The 9,531-nt window shown below is 53.7% G+C and overlaps 1 pseudogene; it reads right to left on the bottom strand.

Annotated features, from left to right (window-relative positions):
- Window positions 1–8,977: 8,977 nt before the first annotated feature.
- Window positions 8,978–9,473, bottom strand: LOC118655519 (annotated as a pseudogene).
- Window positions 9,474–9,531: the final 58 nt, after the last annotated feature.

Raw genomic sequence — 9,531 nt, 5'->3', positions numbered from 1 at the left:
TGGGTCCTAGGGGCCCAGCCACGCCCCCAGCAACGCTGTGTCTAAGGGAGGAACTCGTTCTCTGAGGAAAACCTGAGTATTTCCCCCACTTCTGTACTTGGATATATTTTAGGCTCCACATTTTGGAAAGGGAAAAAATCCAGGAGTTTTGGGGTCGGATGCCAGGAGCGCCCGGGCAGGCGGCCGGACTCGCTCCAAACCTCTTGGAAGCCGGTCTCGCCGTGTGCCAGCGGGGCCTTCGTGGGAAAGATACGCTCTCGAGGGTTCCCGGTTTGTTTGTTGCTTTTAAAAAAAATATATATGTTATTGAGTTTTTACAGAGAGGAAGGGAGAGGGACAGAGAGCCAGAAACATCGACAAGAGAGAAACATCGATCAGCTGCCTCCTGCACACCCCCCACTGGGGATGTGCCCGCAACCAAGGCACATGCCCTTGACCGGAATCGAACCCCGGACCCCCCAGTCCGCAGGCCGACGCTCTATCCACTGAGCCAAACCGGTCAGGGCTGTTTGTTGCATGTTTAGTGTTTAATTCTCACCGGAGGATATTTTTCCGTTGATTTTTGGAGAGCGTGGGAGAGAGAGGAGAGGGGGAGACAGAGAGAAAAGAAACATCGATATGAGAGAGACACACCGATGGGTTGCCTCCTGCACGCGCCCTGACCAGGACCCAGGCAGAAACCTGGCTTCTGTTTGGGCATATTCTTAACCCCAGAGAGTGTGGGAATTTTTTTCTTTCTTTCTCCATTCCATGGAAGCTGGTAGGCTATTTGGCCTCCCGTCCCCCCCTGCCCCCCGCCGCCCCCACCCCCATCTCTTTCTTTGTCCTCTCTTTTGTATGTGGGAAAATGTATTTTTGTACCATATCTCATCCCTGGAAGAGAAACCTTTTTCTATCTCCAGGGCTGTGGACGATGTCAGTGTAACGCTTCGTTAGGTGTGACAGGAACACATCCTGGTGAGAACTGCCGGGCGCCGTTGTAAGCGAGGCTCAGTGTTGTCGGGTCTCCGTCAGTGTTAACTTCCCGGGACTCCAGGAAATAGCAAGAACAGAAAATAGTCCAGAAAAGAAAAAAAAGAAAAGGACCACCTCCCTGTCCGCGGCGGGGTTTCTGTGGCTGCTTTGGGACCATGTTTAGAGCGACCTGGTGCCTGATGCGCTGGAAGCGACGCGTTGGGTGGGAGCCTTCCCGGCGTCTGTGTTCTCATCCCCGCTCTCGTCAGTGCTGCTGCCTCTCGCCGCCGCCTGGGCGTCTAGGGCCCCAGGATTCCCGACACAGTTGCAGCGACAGGACCGCTTGAGCGTTTGCCCTGTGGCTTGTGCTGGGGTCTTCGTATTTTTTATTTTTTAATATATTTTTATTGACTTCAGAGGGGAAGGGAGAGGAAGAAAGAGAGAGAAACATCAATGATGAGAGCGAATCATGGATTGGCTGCCTTCTGCATGCCCCCTACTGGGGATCGAACCTGCAACCTGGGCATATGCCCTTGACTGGAATCAAACCCGGGACCTTCAGTCCGCAGGCCAATGCTCTATCCACTGAGCCAACCGGCTAGGGCATCTTCATATTTTTTTAAAAAAATAAGTTCTTATTGATTTTTAGAAAGAGGAAGGGAGAGGGAGAGAGAAACAATGATCGGCTGCCTCCTGCACGCCTCCTACTGGGGATCGAGGCTGCAACCTGGGCATGTGCCCTGACCGGGAACTTTTATTTTTATTTTTTAATATATTTTATTGACTTCTTACAGTAGAGGAAGGGAGAGGGATAGAGAGTCAGAAACATCGATGAGCGAGAAACATCGATCAGCTGCCTCCTGCACACTCCCCAATGGGGATGTGCCCGCAACCAAGGTACATGCCCTTGACCGGAATCGAACCCGGGACCCTTGAATCCGCAGGCCGAGGCTCCATCCACTGAGCCAAACCGGCCAGGGCGAACCTGGCAACCTTTTGGTGCACATGAGGACGCCCAACCAACTGAGCCACCCCGGCCAGGGCCTGTGCGGGGTCTTCGTTTATAAAGGCGGCTGCCTGAGGACACGTAGAGGTTAATACCATTAAAAGGAGGTTTTTAATACTCAGGCGCCTGAACGTGAGCCGAGCCACGCCGGCAGGGCCACACGTAACCTGCCACACGCAGGGTAAGCAGAGACAGGCGAACTGGGGACCGACCGTGCCAGGTCAGGGTCGGGGGCTGCGAGGGTCGTGACTTTGCACGGCCACGAGGGCTGGCTCGTGGGGACCGCGGAAACCACTTGGGCCGTTAGTCTGTCTCTGATGCCGCGGTTCTGTACAGCGATTCAGGATGACACACCCAATAGCCAACACCAGCGCTAAAGATCCGAAATCGCTTCCTTCCCCTGCTTCCTGCTGCTTGAGACGCTTCGGATGAATGACATCTGCCTGGCGGTTGATGCCCGGGACCTTCCCCCCGGCCGGGTGTGGACTCACCCCAAACCCCAGCTCTCTGCCACCCGGCTTGCTCACGTTGCAAGGAATGCTTGAGCCCGGCCCGTGTGGCTCAGTGGTTGAGCAACCTATGAACCAAGAGGTCACTGGTTTGAGTACCGGTCAGGGCGCAGGTTGCTGGCTCCATCCCCAGTAGGGGGCTTGCAGGAGGCAGCCGATCCATGATTCATCATTGTTGTTTCCATTTACCCCTCTTTCTTCTCTGAAATCAATAAAAATATATTTAAAATAAAACACACACAGAAGAAATTCCTGAGGCCCTAAGGTGTCAACCTCCTCCTCCCCCCAACTTTATTTTTCTAACAAGAGATCACTGTTCTGCAAAGTTTTTGTTCTTGGCCATTTGAGTTGTTGGACTTCTGCGCCTCGCTTGTGAATAAGAGTTATATCTAGTTTGGCAGGGTCTGACGCAGGCCCCTTAAACGTGGTGTTAGGCGGCCGTCGGTACGACGCCCAGCACCTGGGCACATAGACGCTGGTCCGCGCACTGCCTTCCTCACTCTGCTCTCCAGCCAGCGATCCCTTGACCTGTGGCAGCCACGCCGGGGCCAGCATCGCCCTTGGGGCAGCACCCAAAGCGGATCGTCAATTGCATCTGAAACCTGGGGCGGCGAGTGGCGGCCGGGGCCATATGTTCCAGGGTCTTCTCGCAGGTTTAACGGTCTGAGTGTCCATTTAATTCCTGCTCGTGTGTGCCATCTCCGAGGTAATTCCGTTGATTTCTGGTGACGGCGACGGTGATGAGCGCTCCCTCCACATTCAGCAAAGCCATTTCTCTCTTCTTCGCCGGGAATCCCATTGGTGCCCCCTGTCCACAGTGCTTTCCTGATTCAATATTTTGTGTACCTGGTTATGAATTTGATAGAGCATTTAATTTGACATTTACTATAAAACACCTGATTTAAATATAGTGGTACGTGTATGTGTGTGCGTGCGTGTGTGTGTGTGTGTGTGCGTGTGTGTGTGTGTGTGTGTGTGTGTGATGTACACAGTTTTAGTGCCGTGAGCCTTGGGAAATTGACCCTACAGATATTGCATATAGACCTAAATGTATAAGGCTTGTTTGTATTTTTTTGGCAAAGCGATACATTCCTGTTTATTTATGAAAATAACTGGCTTCGGTGTCATGTAGAGATCTTTTTAGACTGATTTCAGAACAGAATTAAAATATTGTGAAAATGACAGCTTAATAAATGTTTTATTGTAATAACTGGCTGCTTGTACGACCTCCTAAATCTACTTCCTCCCTCCCGGCCAAGCCTACGTGGAGTTCTCCCAGTTTCGACATGTCATGGTGATGCTATGATTCTGTTCCCCATCTGATGAGAAGATCAGACCATCTTTCAGACTTTAATTTTGGTTAATCCTCACCTGAGATATTTCCCCCCGCCTCCCCTGTTGATTTTTAGAGAGAGAGGAAGACAGAGGGATAGAAACATTGATGACAGAAACATCCATCAGCTGCCTCCTGCATGTCCCTATTGGGGATCCAGCCCGCAACCCGGGCATGTGCCCTGCCCAGGAATCAAACCATGACCTCCTGGCTCATGGTGGAAGCTCAACCACAGAGGCTGGGCTGTCGTTAAATGCTAATTGGTAGCTATAACCCACAGAAGGAAGTGCTCCTGGGGTAGGTTAAAGGATACATAAAGGTCCCTGCCTTGGGCTGCTATATACAGAAATACCATGGACTGGGTGGCCCAAACAGCAAACAATTATTTGTTTATTTAAATATATTTTATTGATTTTTTACAGAGAGGAAGGGAAAGGGATAGAGAGTTAGAAACATCAATGAGAGAGGAACATCAATCAGCTGCCTCCTGCACACGCGCTCCTGGGGATGTGCCCGCAACCAAGGTACACGCCCTTGACCTGAATCGAACCCGGACCCTTCAGTCCGCAAGTCTACGCTCTATCCACTGAGCCACACCGGCCGGGGCCAGCGAACATTTGTTTATGGCGGTTCCGGGGGCTGGAAGTCCAAGGGCAAAGCAAGGTGCTGGGTATTTGGTGTCTGGGGAGGGGCCGCTTCCTGCTTCTCTGCTCTGTGACCCTTGATCCCTTGTCTCTTCCCACTGACTCCAGTAGCTGACGTTCACTTCCTCCCTCCGCACTTCGCGGGGTCCCCTCCGAGCCCCCCAGCGCCCTGGGTCCTCACCTACCTGGGGCCCCACGTGCATCCGAGTGCAGCAATGTTAGCATAACCGGGTCCCAAACGCAAGCCCCTCTTTCGGTCCCACGGGAGTTAAGCGCTGGGAAGCGGCGGACACCCGCACGTGGGGCGGGACTGACGCGCTCGGCGCCCATCGGGTTGCCAAGGTGACGGCGCGCGGCCTTCCCAGGCGAAGGGTGGCCCCGCCCCACTGGTCAGCTCCCATTGGGCACGCCCTTTTCAGGTCTCTCCCATGGGATTGGCTGAGAGGCGCGGCCCATTGTACCGGAACGACTTGCGATTGGTTGGAGCTCAGGCCGTGGCGCGGTAGCCTGGGCTGATGTGGGGCCAGCTCTCCGTCCGCCAATCAGCGTGCGAGCTGAGAGTGGTGCGTGCGCGTGGGGGAGATCCCTCCGCCGCGGCCGCCGCCGCCCTGGGGCCCCGGGTGCGGGGGAGGAGGGGAGGGCGGCCCGGCGGGACCAGCCGGGTGGGTCTGGGCGAGGCTGGGCACAGGCTGCGGTGCCAAGCGGAGGGGAGAGGAGCCGCGCCGGGCAGCTTTATGGGGGCGGACTTTGCCTACCTCCAAGCAGAGCCAAACCCTCGCTCGACATCCAAAAGAATAATAATAATAAAAAAAAAGAGGGATCTCTTTCCCTTTGGGGAAGCACAGCTGGACCCGGAAAATACTAGGCTAATCGAAATAAGCCAAACGGAGAAAGCCGTGAGCTCACTTACGCGTGGGATCTAATGAACAAAATGAACTGACCCACAAAACAAGACCGGAAGCCGGAGGCGTGGAGCGGACCGCCACACCCCCATGTGGGGCTGGGGCACGAGAAGAGAGAAACCCCAGAACTTACATGGTTACAGGCACAGCCCATGGACAGGGGCATTAGCGGGGTGAAGACCTGGGCGGGGGCGGGCGTTAGGGGCTGGGAGGAGATGGGGGGAAGGGGAGGATGGGAGATACCTGTCATACTATCAGCAATAAAAATATATTTAAAAATGAAAAAAAAATAAAAACCCTCCCCAAAAAGTCATGCACACAAGTTATTAAGTGCTAGAGGCCAGGTACAGGAGCTCCTGCACAGGTGGGGTCTGGCCGGCTCACCCCAATTGGGGGTGATTGGGCCAGGGGGAGGGGCCAAGGGCAGTTGGCCGGCCCACCCCGCCCCCTGCTCCAGGGGACAATTTGCATGTTAGCCTTTTATTATATAGGATTTGTCTCTTTATCGCATCCAGCGCGGCTAGAGAGCGGACACGAGTTGGCTGGGGATTGAGAAAGTGAAAGAAAGAGACACAGACAGAGGGGAAGGCTGGGGCCGGGTGGGCCAGCTGTCCTCTGCTGGAGAGACAGGGACCCAGAGCCGGTCAGCGCGTTTATTAGGTACAGTATAATTCCAGGAAGTGTTAACAGAGTTTAAAACGAAGGAAATCATGTGGAATCATGGTGAAAGATCAAGCTATCGTCATGGTGAAAGATCAAGCTGTAATTTTTCATTCTTTGTGGCTTCTTTGTAATCGTCGCTCCTGGCCGAGCACGGATAATTGCGTCCGTTCCTTGCGCCTGGCTGAACTGAGATAATGAGACCCACCCCCTGGCACCTGAGCTAAGGGTCAGGCGGACGATGTACCTGCCGCTGGCACCTGCCTCTGGCACCTGCCTCTGGCACGGTTCGTCTCCAGGACGTGGCTCTGCCAACACCGCGGGACTCAGCTGACAATAATTAAAGAAATGCTCATGTGCCTTCCCAGACTCTCTCTGCAACAAATAAATAAAAGAATCCTTATCATAAAAATAGAAGAAAGGTTTAAATTGCCCACAATGTTCAAAAGAAATGCCCAGTATAGCCTTGCAACATAGAGGAGCGAGACGGACAAATCTGGCCCCCCGCCCCCCAGTATATTTAACCTTTACATAAATATTGGAGCTGCCGCTGTGCGCTCCGCCTCCTGGAACCAGAAGGGCAAGAATGATGCTGTGGGGCAGCTTGCTGGAGGCACACACAGACTTCGGTTCCGGCGGCCTCAGTGCTGTGGTAGAAGCAGGGTCGTGGGTGGAGGATTGGGGTGCGAGTGTCATTGCACCCACCTGCGATAAAATGGGGTGCGGGAAGGCTTCTGGAGGAGGAGCGCCTCTGGAGGCCTTTTCCCACGTGCACAGGAGGACGTAGAGCGTGAAAAAGGAAAGTGTGCGTGTGCGCCCACGCGAGAGAAAATGAGATTTCTTTGCGTCTTGTCACACCATCCAGCCCCTTCCTTAACCATATGTGCCAGGTGGATACACTAGAGACTTTTTTTCATGATCCTTTTATAATATATATATATTTTTTATTGATTTCAGAGAAGAGGGGAGAGGAAGAGAGATAGAAACATCCATGATGAGAGAGAATCATGGACCGGCTGCCTCCTGCACGCCCCCCACTGGGGAGCAGAGCGAGCCTGCAACCGGGCCTGTGCCCTGACGGGGTATCTAACCGGGACCTCCTGGTTAGCTCGCCGCTCAACCATGGAGCCACGCCGGCCGGCCGGGCCCTGATGCTTTTCTCTGGAAGCGTGGCTTCTGCAGAAAGAGAGGAGAAGGAAGCTAAATCAAGGCAGAGGGCGGGGAGCCAGCTCAGCCGAGTGCTTGCGGGAGCGGAGGAGGCATTCACGGTCACGGGTGTTTACTGTGCGCCTGCCACATGCCAACACAACAGGCAGCTCTGGCTTCCACGCAACCTCGCTGCCCAAGGCCCAGGCAGGAGATAGAAAAGCAAACAAGTTCATAATCAGGGTGATCTCTATCCCCCCCTTTCCCCACCCAACCCCCAGCTGATGAGCGGGGTCCCTCTGCAGGGAGCTATGACAGACACTCATGACAGATGTCTATGTCAGGCGACCCAAGCCGAAGGGTTCCACAGGCTTGGAAGACAGGAACCGAAGAAGACGCTCCCCACCCAGGGCTGAGCTTGGAGGACCTTTCGGACAGTTGGCATATCTAGCACGTGCCAAGGCCCTGAGGCACACGGGGCAAGGCCTTGGGGTTGTATGCAAAGTGTGGCTAAAAGCCGTTTGGAAAGTTGTGAGTGAGGGAGAGACGTGACTTACATTGCGAAAGGAATGTTCTAGCTGCCCTAAGGTAATTGAGGGGGGTTGGGTGGGGCCCAATGGGGAGAGCTGTTAAGGGGATTTTGCAATAGTCCACTTGGGGTAGGGTGGTGGTTTGGACTGGGGTGGAGAGGTGGGGACGAGAAGAAGGGGGATGGATAGATCGATAGATAGATCTTTAATAGTTATAGATACATAGAGACCCTCCCCAGTTATTACTAATAGCGTCCCATCTTCGGATCAGGTGGGTGATGAATGTACCAAAGGGAAGAGAAGCCCTACCGGTGTGGCTCAGTGGATAGAACGTCGGCCTGCGGACTGAAGGGTCCCAGGTTCGATTTCGGTCAAGGGCATGTACATCGGTTGTGGGCACATCCCCAGGAGGGGGTGTGCAGGAGGCAGCTGATCGATGTTTCTCTCTCATCGGTGTTTCTGACTCTCTGTCCCTCTCCCTTCCTCTCTGAAATCAATAAAGATGTATTAAAAAACAAACAAACAAGCAAAAACAAAGGGAGGAGTAGGCCTGGGAGCGGGAAGTGGGGGGAAGGCAAGTGAGATGACCTTTGGCAGCTGTTAGGATGCTCTCTGCAGAAGTTACGACACCTCCACAGGTGACTTAAACCAGGATGACAGGTGCTGTTTATTCAACCAGAAGCCCAGCTGCCCGGGCAGCTCAGCGGGAAGGTCTAGGTGCCCCCCCCCCTCCCCGCTCCCCTCCCCCATCACACTCCCCTTTGGTCTCATGAGCACCGCGGGCCAGTCCTTGGCTAAGGAGGAAAAGGAACGCTGCGATTGGCTCCGGCGAGTGGGTCTTTAAATTGGGTCATATTGATCCCTGGGGGTGTTCAGTTGTCCTGCACCCACTTAGCGACAGACAATGGCACAGGCTTCTTGGAGCACACCCCACTTCTGACCGTGGTGCCTCGCCGGCCCCGGGGGGTGACAGCCACCGGCCCCCAAAGTTTGCTTTAGTAACTCCCTGTCATTCCCTTCTTTCTCTGCCTTGGACCGTTCTCCTCAGGGGCAAGTTTGGCCCAGATTGCAGTGTCCTGATTGCGGGGCAGCGGAGGCAGCGATATTCACTGACACCGGTTCTTTTAACTGAAAATGCAGTGTTTCCCCGGATCCATTAAGGTTCATCAGAGAACACGTTTTCACATGCAGCGTCTCTCCGATTTGCTGTGCGAGAGTCACTAAGATGAATGAAAATGTATTTTTTTTATAGTGTAAAATTTTTATATTTAGAATGAGGCAGCTGGACTCAGTTTAGATGCTTCCGATTTTGTTGGCAACATCCAAAGCATCAGAGTCAGGGGCCAGTCGAACATATGCCTTCTTCTCGCCATCAGGCCTGATCAGGGTGTGGACCGTGGCCACCTCAGTGTCACGGAGCTTCCTCACAGCCTGTCTGACCTGGTGCTTGTTGGCCTGGACAGCCACAATGAACACTCGTGTTTTATTGTCTTCCATCTTCCTCGTGGCTGACTCAGTAGTCAGGGGGATCTGATGATGGCAGAGTGGTCACGCTGGTTTCTCCTGGCTGCGCTCTTCCGAGGGTATTGAGGCTGCCTCCGGAGCCTTAGTGGCTTTGGCCGCCGGAAGGTGGGAGACGTGCGGATCTTCTTGTTTTTTTTTTTGTGGCTGTGGACGCCTTTCAACACTGCTTTCTTTGCCTTCAAAGCCTTTGCTTTGGCTTCGGCTTTGGGAGGGGCAGGGGCTTCCTTCTCAGCTGTCGGCGCCATCTTCGTAAAAAGGGTCGAAAATGTATTTTTTTAAGAATATATTTTATTGATTTTTTTACAGAGAGGAAGGGAGAGGGA

This window comes from Myotis myotis, unplaced genomic scaffold (genome assembly GCF_014108235.1).
Source record: "Myotis myotis isolate mMyoMyo1 unplaced genomic scaffold, mMyoMyo1.p scaffold_m19_p_47, whole genome shotgun sequence".
In the NCBI taxonomy this organism is placed as follows: Eukaryota; Metazoa; Chordata; class Mammalia; order Chiroptera; family Vespertilionidae; genus Myotis; species Myotis myotis.
The sequence above is the reverse complement of the archived record's forward strand: the minus strand, read 5'-3'. Positions and strand labels throughout refer to the sequence as shown.